General features: G+C 42.8%; 1 long non-coding RNA gene across 1 annotated transcript; it reads left to right on the top strand.

Annotated features, from left to right (window-relative positions):
• Positions 1-1,350: 1,350 nt before the first annotated feature.
• On the top strand, positions 1,351-10,146 carry LOC116216735. The gene is made up of 2 exons (XR_004160062.1): positions 1,351-3,277; positions 7,777-10,146. It is a non-coding gene; the product is annotated as an uncharacterized LOC116216735 (long non-coding RNA).
• Positions 10,147-10,533: the final 387 nt, after the last annotated feature.

The following is a 10,533-nucleotide window of genomic DNA, read 5'->3' on the forward strand; positions in this document are numbered from 1 at the left end:
CAGACATGTCCATGCCACTTGAGTCACTGCAGGCTGCTCAGCTGAGCAGTTCTGGGTGCATTAAAAGGAACATGGCCAGCAGGTAGAGGGAGGTGATCCTCCCCACCCTCTTCTGCCCTGGTGAGGCCATATTTAGAATACTGTTTCCAATTCTGGGCTCCTCAGTTCAAAAAAGACAGAAATCGCTTAGAAGGAGTCTAGCGGAGGAGTCTAGCGGAGCGCCACGAAAAGGATAAAGGGCCTGGAGCATACATAGTCCGTATGAGGAAAGGCTGAGTGAACTGGGTCTGTTCAGCCCGGGGAAGACTGAGGGGGAATTTGATTAATGTTTATAAATATCTAAAAGGAGGTGAGAGGCAAGTGGAGGAGGCCAGGCTCTTCTCCGTGGTGCGTACAGATAGGGCAAGGAGCAAGGGCCTAAAACTTGAACACAGGAAGTTCTATACTAGCATGATTTTCTTTATGGTAAGGGTGATGGAGCACTGGAACAGGCTGCCCAGATAGGCTGTGGAGTCTTCTTCTATGCAGTTATCAAAGACTTGTCTGGATGCCTACCTGTGTGACCTACTGTAGGGAACCTCTTTTGGCAGAGGGTTGGACTCAATAATCTCTCGAGGTCACTACTACCCTTGGAATTCTGTGATTCTGTGTACACCAGTGTGAAGAGCTCCCATGTCCTGGAGTGTGCTAGCTGCACTGGCAGTGACTGGAACTCACATGCAGAAATGTACATTAAAGTGTTCTAATCCACAGACTGACTTCACACTCCAAATAATAGGTGGAACACTTGGATTCAATTTTTTCTTTTTTCTTTTTTTTAAATACATTTAATTTTTAGACTGGAAGTCTGTTTAGATTATCTAAGGATTTTTTCTGGTCTCAGTATCTTTGAATGTTGGGTAGATATGAGGTAGAGTTCAAAGAACATGCTACTGCTTGCATTTTGACTAGGGCTTTGAACCATAACATCTGCATATGCTCTCTGGTTCAGTATATGCCTTGAATGATGAAGAGATTATTTGGGGTGGTTTGGCAGGGTCTTGCAACATCACACGTTTCAGCTCTGATTATGCTGATCTGAGGAAACGTGACGTGCATGGATGTAAGTGTAAACTGTCCATAAAGGGTAATGTGCTAGTATTAAATAATACTTTATTTGGCTCAGGAAGTCCCTAGACCTCCTATGGTAGCAAGCTGGGTGCTTATTCTGAGAAAATACCAGTAGCTATTTTCTATATTCCTATAGTTTTTCCCTAGACATCCACTTTTATAATATAAAATATAAAAACATATAAAAGACAAAACACTGCACTAGATAAATCTTGGCATGACCTGTGTGGCTGTGTTCTTAGTCTATAAATACATAGGTGATTTCCAGCAGTGTATGACATTCATATCATTGGTCTCCAGGGTGTAGTGATAGGTATGGGAAGGACACATCACACAAGAACTCATTCATCCTTCTGGAAAAACTGAAGGAAGAACAGCAGTTTGTGAGATCTTTGGTTACAGTAGGTGCAGTGTCTATACACAGCTTAGATTGCTGTGCTTGCTATGCCCAAGCAAAATCTTTTTACCACATCAAAAAAAAGGTTTAGCATACAATGTCCATGTCCTCTGTTCTAAGATAGTTACAAAGCATTTCACAGACTGTCTGCTACATGATGTGTTATTATGCCATTGCTCCAGGGAGAGGTGGTGGTGTAGGACAGCCTTTGCTCTTCCTCTCAGTTGTCCTAGCTTCAGATAATATAAGGTGAGACACTGGTCAAGAATTGTGGTTTGGGATGTTCACGTCAGACCACATGACCTCTGGAGGTCTCTTCCAACCAACATTTCTAGAGTCCATAGAAGACCTATACTCATCTGAATCAGTAAGTAAAAGCATCTCAAGAGGCTCTACATATTTACATGATGGCAACTAATCATGTTATCTCTGATCAACACCATTAACGGAGATTGATGCAGCTGACCAGTTACTAGGCAAACTAGCTGTTTGACAATTCACCAGTCAAGCAGGTATACATAATCAGTGGTTGTATGTAAGCCAAGTGAGTATGCATATCATGGGCTTTTTTGGGGTATAACCAAGTGTATCTGACTTGCTCAGTGAATACTCTACCGGAAGGACATCGGTTCTGTGTCATATCTATGTGAATATCTCAGGTTCCTGGTGGTATCTCCAGTGGCACAACACCTGTGTAGGCAACTGAACCGAGCTCTGAATGTTTCCTAGGGTGAGTAGAAGGGATTCTGCTTTTTCACCTTCAGCACAGCAGGTTTCAGGTTGTCCTCAGTGGCTTGTTCACTTTAAATAATTGTTCTTTGTGAGGCCGCGGTCGGTATATTTAGCTTGCAGGATCACAGCACCAGGTCAAAAAATTGCACAAGCACTCCACTATGCAAATGTTGATCTGGGATAAAGCCCTGTTGTCACATTGCATTTGTTCAAAAACTTAACCACAGCCACAAGTCACAGTTGTGTTGGTTGTAGCTCACTTACACACTGTTTAGATGTACCACGTTCTTTTTACTGTCATCCAAACTGGAGTTGGAGGTACTCCATGTCCGAACTTCTGGATCCTTTGAGGTTATCACGTGTAAAAAAGTGAATATCCGGCAGTGATGACTAAACTGTTGCCCTGGATATGGAGAAAGCCATTATGGAGAAAACGTAGATTACCCATAGCCTCTTCCAGCAGCCACTGCCTCTTCCTGTAGCCAGTCTGAAGGATTCAGGCCAGCACTAGGCCACATGAGAAATACTGCTTTTCTGACTCTTTTCTGTCTTTGTTTTTGTATTTATTTTTCCCCTGGAATCCTAAGCTTTTACTGGGCATGCAGCCAGCATTAGGCGCTTTGCTACCAGGGTGTGTTGGTATAGGAACTCATACAACAGCCGGCCTCAGCCTGGGGACCTGGATTGCCAGGGCTGCTCCACCTTGCTGTCTTTGTTTGCTGTAACACCACGTGCAATCCCAAGCTTAAAAAAACAAAGGGAAGGTGGTTCACAAAAAAGTGACGTTTGGAAACCCAGCCCTTGCAGGGACTTTGTTTTGTGTGACACAACCAATTGAACCAGCGTAATTAAGGGCAGAAGGAAGTGGGGATGGGATTGAGTGGAAAGTGGGAATGAGAGCTGGCGTCAGGCTGGAGCATGAAGGCAGTGACTGTGAGCTCCGTGCGGCCTCGCCCCTCACCTACTGACTGCTCCTGTCCTTTGTTTACCTGCAGTGCTTTGTTCATGGAGTGGACAAAGACCTGGGTCATAAACGAGGTATGTGACCAAACAAATAAATGCTTTTACCTTAGTTCTAATTACTCCTTCACATTCCTTTCAGGTAAAACCATAGCCCACATGTGTAAGTAATTTCAAATTCTTTCTCTTGAATCTGAACTGTAGGGTTTTGTCCAGGTCTTGGAGCAAAGCTTCTGAAAGGAACTTCCTGCACCACAGAATGGGAAAACAGCCATGGAATGTACACCAGCCATGCTGAAAATGGAGAGAGTCAGGGGCAAATGTCAGTGCAGGGCTGCGGGGCAAGCAGCTGCTTCAGCAGGGCTGCCTGTCCTCCCTGCTACCATGCTGGGAGCCCAGTGCCACCTCAGTGGGTCTGGAGTACCCCAATGGGGAGGTTAGCACTGGCACCAATACTCTCTCCTCCCATTTCCCTATTCTGGGAGTTTAAGTTTAGACAGATTCTGTACTGTGACCAAATGTAAAACACTGATGGGAATTTTCTGTCTCTGTTAACAATTTTGAACATGTAATGATAACAAAGGATTAATACAGCTTTGCTAAACAGCACAAATTAAAATGAAGTTATTAAGGAAGTTTTATTACTATAAATATAAATTCTTTGCAGGAAAACATCATAAATTAACATTTATTCAGAAAATGCAGATTTGTATTTTAAGACGGTTTTTTAGCCTCTTCAGAGTGAATAATATAGAATATGTTTATTATGTTTACTCTGGTTCTGGAATCTACTATTGCAGTAGTGCTTAAAAGGCTCAATGAAAAACAGTCGTTCCATATGCTTAGCAATAATAATAAACTTTTCTTAATTCTGGATAAAACTTAAAATGTGGGAAAAGCTCAGTTTTATATTTTATTTTTCTTCTTTGTAAGACAAACATGAATTTCATGGGCCCCATTTTTCCCTGCCTTATAAACTGTATCAATGCACTGAGGTTTACAGGGATCTGTTTAGTTTATACCTATTTTGAATGATGACTTGATGACAGAATATAAGCCCTATCAGTGCAAAAAAATGTTGGAAACTAAGGAACTATTTAATATAGCAGAGACAATAATAACAGAAGAAAAACTAAGAGTTAACTTGTTAGCAATGAACTCTATTTTAATAACATCTACAAGTAAGATCAGAGCAGAGTACTTAGTGAAAATGGTTCGTTTTGCATTACTTTTGTCTTCAGAACAGGCATTTGGATGCCAAAGTATTTTATGTATTTATTTTAATGTGAAGCACTGCAATGAAGTGCTACTCACCCCAAGACTGGTGGTGTCAGGAGCACACCAGCATTTTTGTGATGCAGTTGCTGTAGCTCTCTTGTTACGTGCAGCTCACAGTGCAGTTCTAGGAAGCCTGAGTACTCTTTTCTTGGTACAGATGCTTAGGTATTTTTAATGTAGTGCATTCATACTAAGATCCCTGTTCATGCAGTGGTAGAAGTTTCTGAAAAGAAGTTTAAGCTGTAAACCTATTGTAGTGGCAACACTTAATGACTAAGCTTGTCTGCCACATCGCTAACAAGAAACAGCATTTTCGGTACAGCTTCTGCTGTTACTGGGGGCCACGTTTTACAACAAGAAATTCTTATTTCCAAAGCCTGTCTTCTTGGCCTTACTCCTAATGACTTTTGACATAACTCAGCACACTTTTGTCATTCCCACTGTGCTGGAAGCATGCTCTCCAGGATTCCCATTGCATTGGTCCACCAGGTATGTTTGACGTTACTGTAGGCTTTACTTATCAGCATTTTGTTGCCTCCAAGCCTGATTCAGCCTGAGTGACACAAGGCTGATTTTTAGAGTGTGCACAGTCTATGTGAGCTGCTGAAAGCAAGAGAAGGATAGACATTTTAAAGAGCATGCTAATAACCTGGCATGAAGTAAGGATCGATGGTGAGAATTAGGCTAAGTTAATGGGAAGGCCGCCTCTTGGCTCCAGGGTACTCAAAGAACTAGAAAGTGTGGGCCTGGAGGCATTTTTCTGGCATATTGATGTTCTGGCAAGGAGAATGTACTCTTTGAACATGGGATGAAGTAACTAGGATTTGTTTTGCTTTTCTTTTTTTTTATTCCGTTTGACCTGCCTACACATGTCTGAGCCTCAAATCCCATGCCAAGCTTTAATCCTTTTTCCTGCCGAGCCCTTGGAGGTGGAAAACAAAGTTGTGGTAAATCATATCGTTAGGCTTTAATAGCCAATGAACACTGAGTAACATTTTTTTCTCTCAAGGGAGTTATTTAATGTTTAATGAAAATACCAATTTGCATAATTCACTTGCAGTCGAAAGGTCACCATCAGTCTGTCATTGGGATAATAGGATAATTACTTAAGATAACTATCTCCCAGCCATAAAATAATGTTAATTTGTTGAAAAAGGACAATTTAAAATTATTGTATTTTAATTATTAGATCATTTTTATTCTATTTTTAAGAATGTCAGAACTTCTGCAGCACAGTTCTTAAAGCTGTGTATCAATTTCTCAAATGCAGTGGGTATGGAGACCAGGCAGACCAGACTTCTGTACAAACTGCTGAAAACCTTTGCTTTGCTCCATTTTTTTTCCATCCACCTTATTCAGCCTTCTATATTTGACAGTCAACATCTGCAAACCTAGATAAGTGGCAACAACAGCCGTAGATATGAGAAGCTGGATGGAATCAGAGCAACAGGATGGCGTACAGAAGGTTTGCTTGGGCACAGACATGGCCATCCCACTCCACGTCTCCTGTTCTCACCCTGTACTGTGGTCAGGAGGACCCTGTTTCGAGCAGATTGCTCCATCACACTCCCATCAGCAGAGCTACCATACCTTGTTGGGTCCCAAATAAAATGCTATCCAATTGAAAGCCCACTTCTTTTAAAGTTGTGGTGTAAGAGGGAACAGAGAGCAGCTTTTAGTAAAGCGTATCTAAGCCAACAGCTGCAAAACTGCTGAGCCATTGCACGCCAAGCACAGCCAAGGACGTAGACATCAGCGTCCTTACAGAGGAGGAAGCAGCTTATGGAAACATCTGTTGTAGCTATGTGTGAACAGCAGCTATCTATTCCCTTGCAGTTGCACACTGTGCACTGCCCAGGGCCACCACCACACCCAGATGGTCTGCCGAGGTGATCCCAAACTGGTACCTACCTGCCAGCTGTGCTGGAGGACTATTTATTCAGACATTTATGGCAGAGCTGGCCTGTAATAGAGACTTCCTAAATTGCTAGTACGTGCGATGCAGCCACACTCATACATGAGTATTTGTGGCACAGGAGTGAATGGCATTGCTTTGTACTTCCAAGCACGTCCTCTTCCTCCAAGGAGCCTTGTTCCAGGGCCATCACAGTGTCTGGAAGGTGGCGTACTGAAATAAATTCTTTTCCCTTCATTGTAAAGCCAGTATGAGATCTCCCTCTTGATCTACCGTGAGTCGTTCTTAACACAAGTGGCCTTGTGAAATGCTGTTTGCGAAAGGACAGACCTACTTTTTTAACTCAGCACAACAGGCCAAAACCACACTATGTCTCACTTAATGATTGCTCCTGCACAAAGCTTTCAAATAATAGGCACTATTTTAAACCTGAGCAAGCTAAACGTTTCATTTAGCATTCACTTAACTCCACTGTAGCTCATTAAAACCTCTGCTGCATTGGACAAGGAGAGGAGGGCAACGTGATTGAGATTAGGGTGGGGCAAGCAGGGTTTTTCTCAGCTTCAGTCTGAGGAGCAAGGATGTAAATGTGTGATTTCTGCAAAATCCATGTTTGGTTTGTGTTCAGTCACAAAATGTCCTTTTTCAACTCCTCACACATGGGGACCCAGCGCAACAGTGTAAGCATCAGTGCTGGATTTATATGGCTTCGTGGTCAGACAATCCTCTGCTCTGCAAGCCTTCCACCATCACATGATGAGCCAGTGTTTGATCTCTCTGGTTGTAGTTTCTGCTTCCCGACGGTCTGCAGAAGCCAGCTTGGTTGGGAGCAGTGAATGGTCGCTTCAGTTATGAATTTAAGTCGCGTGTGATTTCCAAATGTGGAATTCTTATTAAAAAGAATTGGAGCACAATAAAAATTGGCTTTACAGGATCAGACTGGCAGTGAGAAGTCCAACAAAGAAAAGGAAGTCCCTTACAGGAATGGTATTCCTGATGCAGAGGTATATAAATACACACCGACGGCTTTTCTGGTATCCTGCCTGACAGCAGCCAATAGCAGATGTAGGGAAGTTTCCCAACGGCAGCAAACAGTGATGCTTCTTATACAAAATCCCAGCCTTAAGCAATCTGACACTTAGGCCTCCTTAAGCCAGGAGCATCATTGTCTTTAAAATAATTAATGTAACTCAAAATCTAAAAATAATCCTGGAGTCATGTGTTCCTCATACTTAAGAATTTTAATCATTGCAGCTACTCCACACAGTGTCAGTTTGGGGGGGGGGGAAGGGGAGAAGCTATTCCCAAGGTTCTCTAGAGCAAGATACTTAATAAATGCAATGTCTCACTTCTTAAATTGTGTGCCTAAATGCTGTTGTTTCAGGAGGTGCTGAAGGACAAGAAGCATAGGGTTGCCCTGGTAGCTCCACTCCTCAGGACTGTGGTGTGATGGGCTGCAGGCACTCTGCCAGTGTGCTGCACAAGCTTAGAACCTGAAAACAACCAGTGGTGGAAATCTGAAAGCTGATTCTTCTCCAAAAACGAGAGCCTTGGCAGAAGTCCCAGGAAGGCAGCACATGAGAATGGAATTCAGCATAAACACAAGTGCTGGGGACAAGCAATGCAAAGCTGGGAAATTGTCTTCATTAGAGTTACACTTTTTTGTGTTTTCCACCCAAAGCAGGAAAAGACAGAGAAGTATGGCTGGACTTCAGATAACTTCTTAATATAATGTGAATGTATATAAAACTCCACTGATCTTACTCTGCTGCTTAATGGGTTTCTGGCAGCCCCTATATCTGCAAGAATCTTGTGATCCAATTGTGATCTAAAATACTCCAATTATATAAAATGCCAGTATTTGGTTTACATTTACAACCGTTTTGGAAGTGTATGAAGGAAATGAGGTTAATCTGAGACCCAGACTTAGGTACGTATTTTTTCTTTAAGAATACAAAAAGGAAAAGCCTGAGCTTCCTTCATTCCAGCAGCCTTGATGATCCCCCAGCGCTGACTCCCCAACTTGCCATGCATCATCACCTTGGTGTGAGACAAATACTGCTGAACGCCTGGATCACAGGCAGAGCCCAAGAACCAATGCTTCCGACTGTAGGGAAACGCTGCCCTCAGAGGATGGCAGGTATCTAACATGAAAGCCTAGGCGTGTGCTTGACAGAAGAGCAGCCTGCAATGAGTTCCAGGGGAAGCAGAAGCCAGCAGCATCTCCCCTGATGCATCCACACTCTATTAATTTTATGACCTGATGCCATAATCAGTCTGGAAATAAATTACACTGGCTCCTCCTGGTGGCTGACTGCATCAAGCTCAGCACGCGGGATGTGGTAATCAGCAATTAGCACTCAGGTTGTTTCAGGAGCCATGTGTTTCATCTGTACTGCCGTGAAGCTTGAAGCCTTCAACCAAAACCATGTGGCTTTGCTGTTGTATCTGACAGACGTGCCACCGCATTCGAGCGTTGTTCTTAGTAGTCATTGCCTGTTGGTAGCAGCAGCCATCAGTGGCAGTGATGCAGCTGGCCATGGGCTGTAGCTGGCCATGGGGTCAGCAGTATGAGCTCTGATTGCTTCAGAAGGATAACGGGAATAATGCAGCTGGAAAACTTATTGATGGAGGAGGTAACACAAACAGTCAAATATTAAAAGAAAGCAGCTGGACTACTTCTGGATCCAATCCGTGTCCCCTAAATAAATCCACCGGGACTCATTTCTTTATGGAACCGCTACACTCTGTGGCACTGAGGAGATGGCTGCTGCCCCATGTGGGAGGGGAGCTGTGGGAATGGCAGAGGACACTCAGCATTTCATGGCAAAACGTGAATAAGTATTCTGCAGCAACGCGGGCCTGGTGACTGAGCGCGCTGGCAGGCTGGCCTGGGGATTTGCCTGCTTCTGAGGGACTGCCGTTGTAATTACTGTCACCATTGCTTGCATCAAGGATTACAACCACATGAATTTGGAGCCTCGTCACTTTTAGTCAATGCTTTAAAGCTCGCTGTCTTTTATATACATCCAGTGGTTTCCTTGACCTATTTTTGGACAATTAAAAGTTATTTTTATATCTAGACTTTCCAATTAACAACAATAATGAAAGTGTGCTGATGAGGATGAGCAGAAAGGTAGCTCTGCACTGTGTGCCACAACAGGGAGAGGGCATTGGCTGTAAGGCTGCTCAGTGTTACAGAAAGCCATCTTGCAGAGTATTCTTACTGGTGTTTCAGAACACAGAACAGGTATAGAGATTACCTTATGGCTGTGCTTGTCAGATGTTCAGTGAGGACTGTCTGGAAGAAAGGAGGAAATTCATACAGGCTAGAATGTTACAGGTGTGAGATGTTAAAACTCTAGCAGCTCCTTCTCCATCTGTCTCCTGACAACTGAAGTGTTTAGTCATGGAACCTTATTTAAAGTATGTCTGATTGTTATTGTGAGATTGTATAACAGCCCAAGGGAACATCTGTATTTGTTCCAGGAACAGGCTAAAATGCTAAGTTATTGGGTTTATGGATCTGTGTTCCCCATTACCTCTGCATGTTCTGTTATAGCTCCAACATGGGTGCTGTGAAAGCAACCTGTATGGATAGCTCATATGTAACATTTATGCTGCAGACCCAACCCTCTCTGTTAAGCCTCGATGAGCATCCATCCTCAGTGAGCATCCATCCTTGACACTCAGTACAGTGCCATCTCAGGCCAAGCAGAACTGAGGATTACCAGGTCATCAGGTGGAAAGAAAGACTTAAAAAAAAAAAAAAAAGATAGATCCTTTAACCTTTCCACAAGAATGAGAAAAAAGAAACAAACACAAAATAACACCAGAAAATGCAGAGAAAAGACAGGAAAAAATTATATAGATATAATCACAGACCTAGGCCAGAGACACGGGAGAACTTATTTGCTAATCTTGAGAGGAACAACAGAATTCTCTCAATTTGGAGATCAGATGAGTGATGAAACATACCCCCAAATGTGTAAAAGAAGGTTTGAAATAATTTAAATATATATTTTAATGGGAGAAATGTAATTTAAACATGTAAATATGAGCAGTCTTAGAGGCAGCATGTACATAGCCAGTGGGAAACCCCCAGAAGTTGGTTGCATCTGTAAAACTGAGTTTTTCCATG

This window comes from Meleagris gallopavo, chromosome 6 (assembly GCF_000146605.3).
Source record: "Meleagris gallopavo isolate NT-WF06-2002-E0010 breed Aviagen turkey brand Nicholas breeding stock chromosome 6, Turkey_5.1, whole genome shotgun sequence".
Classification (NCBI taxonomy): domain Eukaryota; kingdom Metazoa; phylum Chordata; class Aves; order Galliformes; family Phasianidae; genus Meleagris; species Meleagris gallopavo.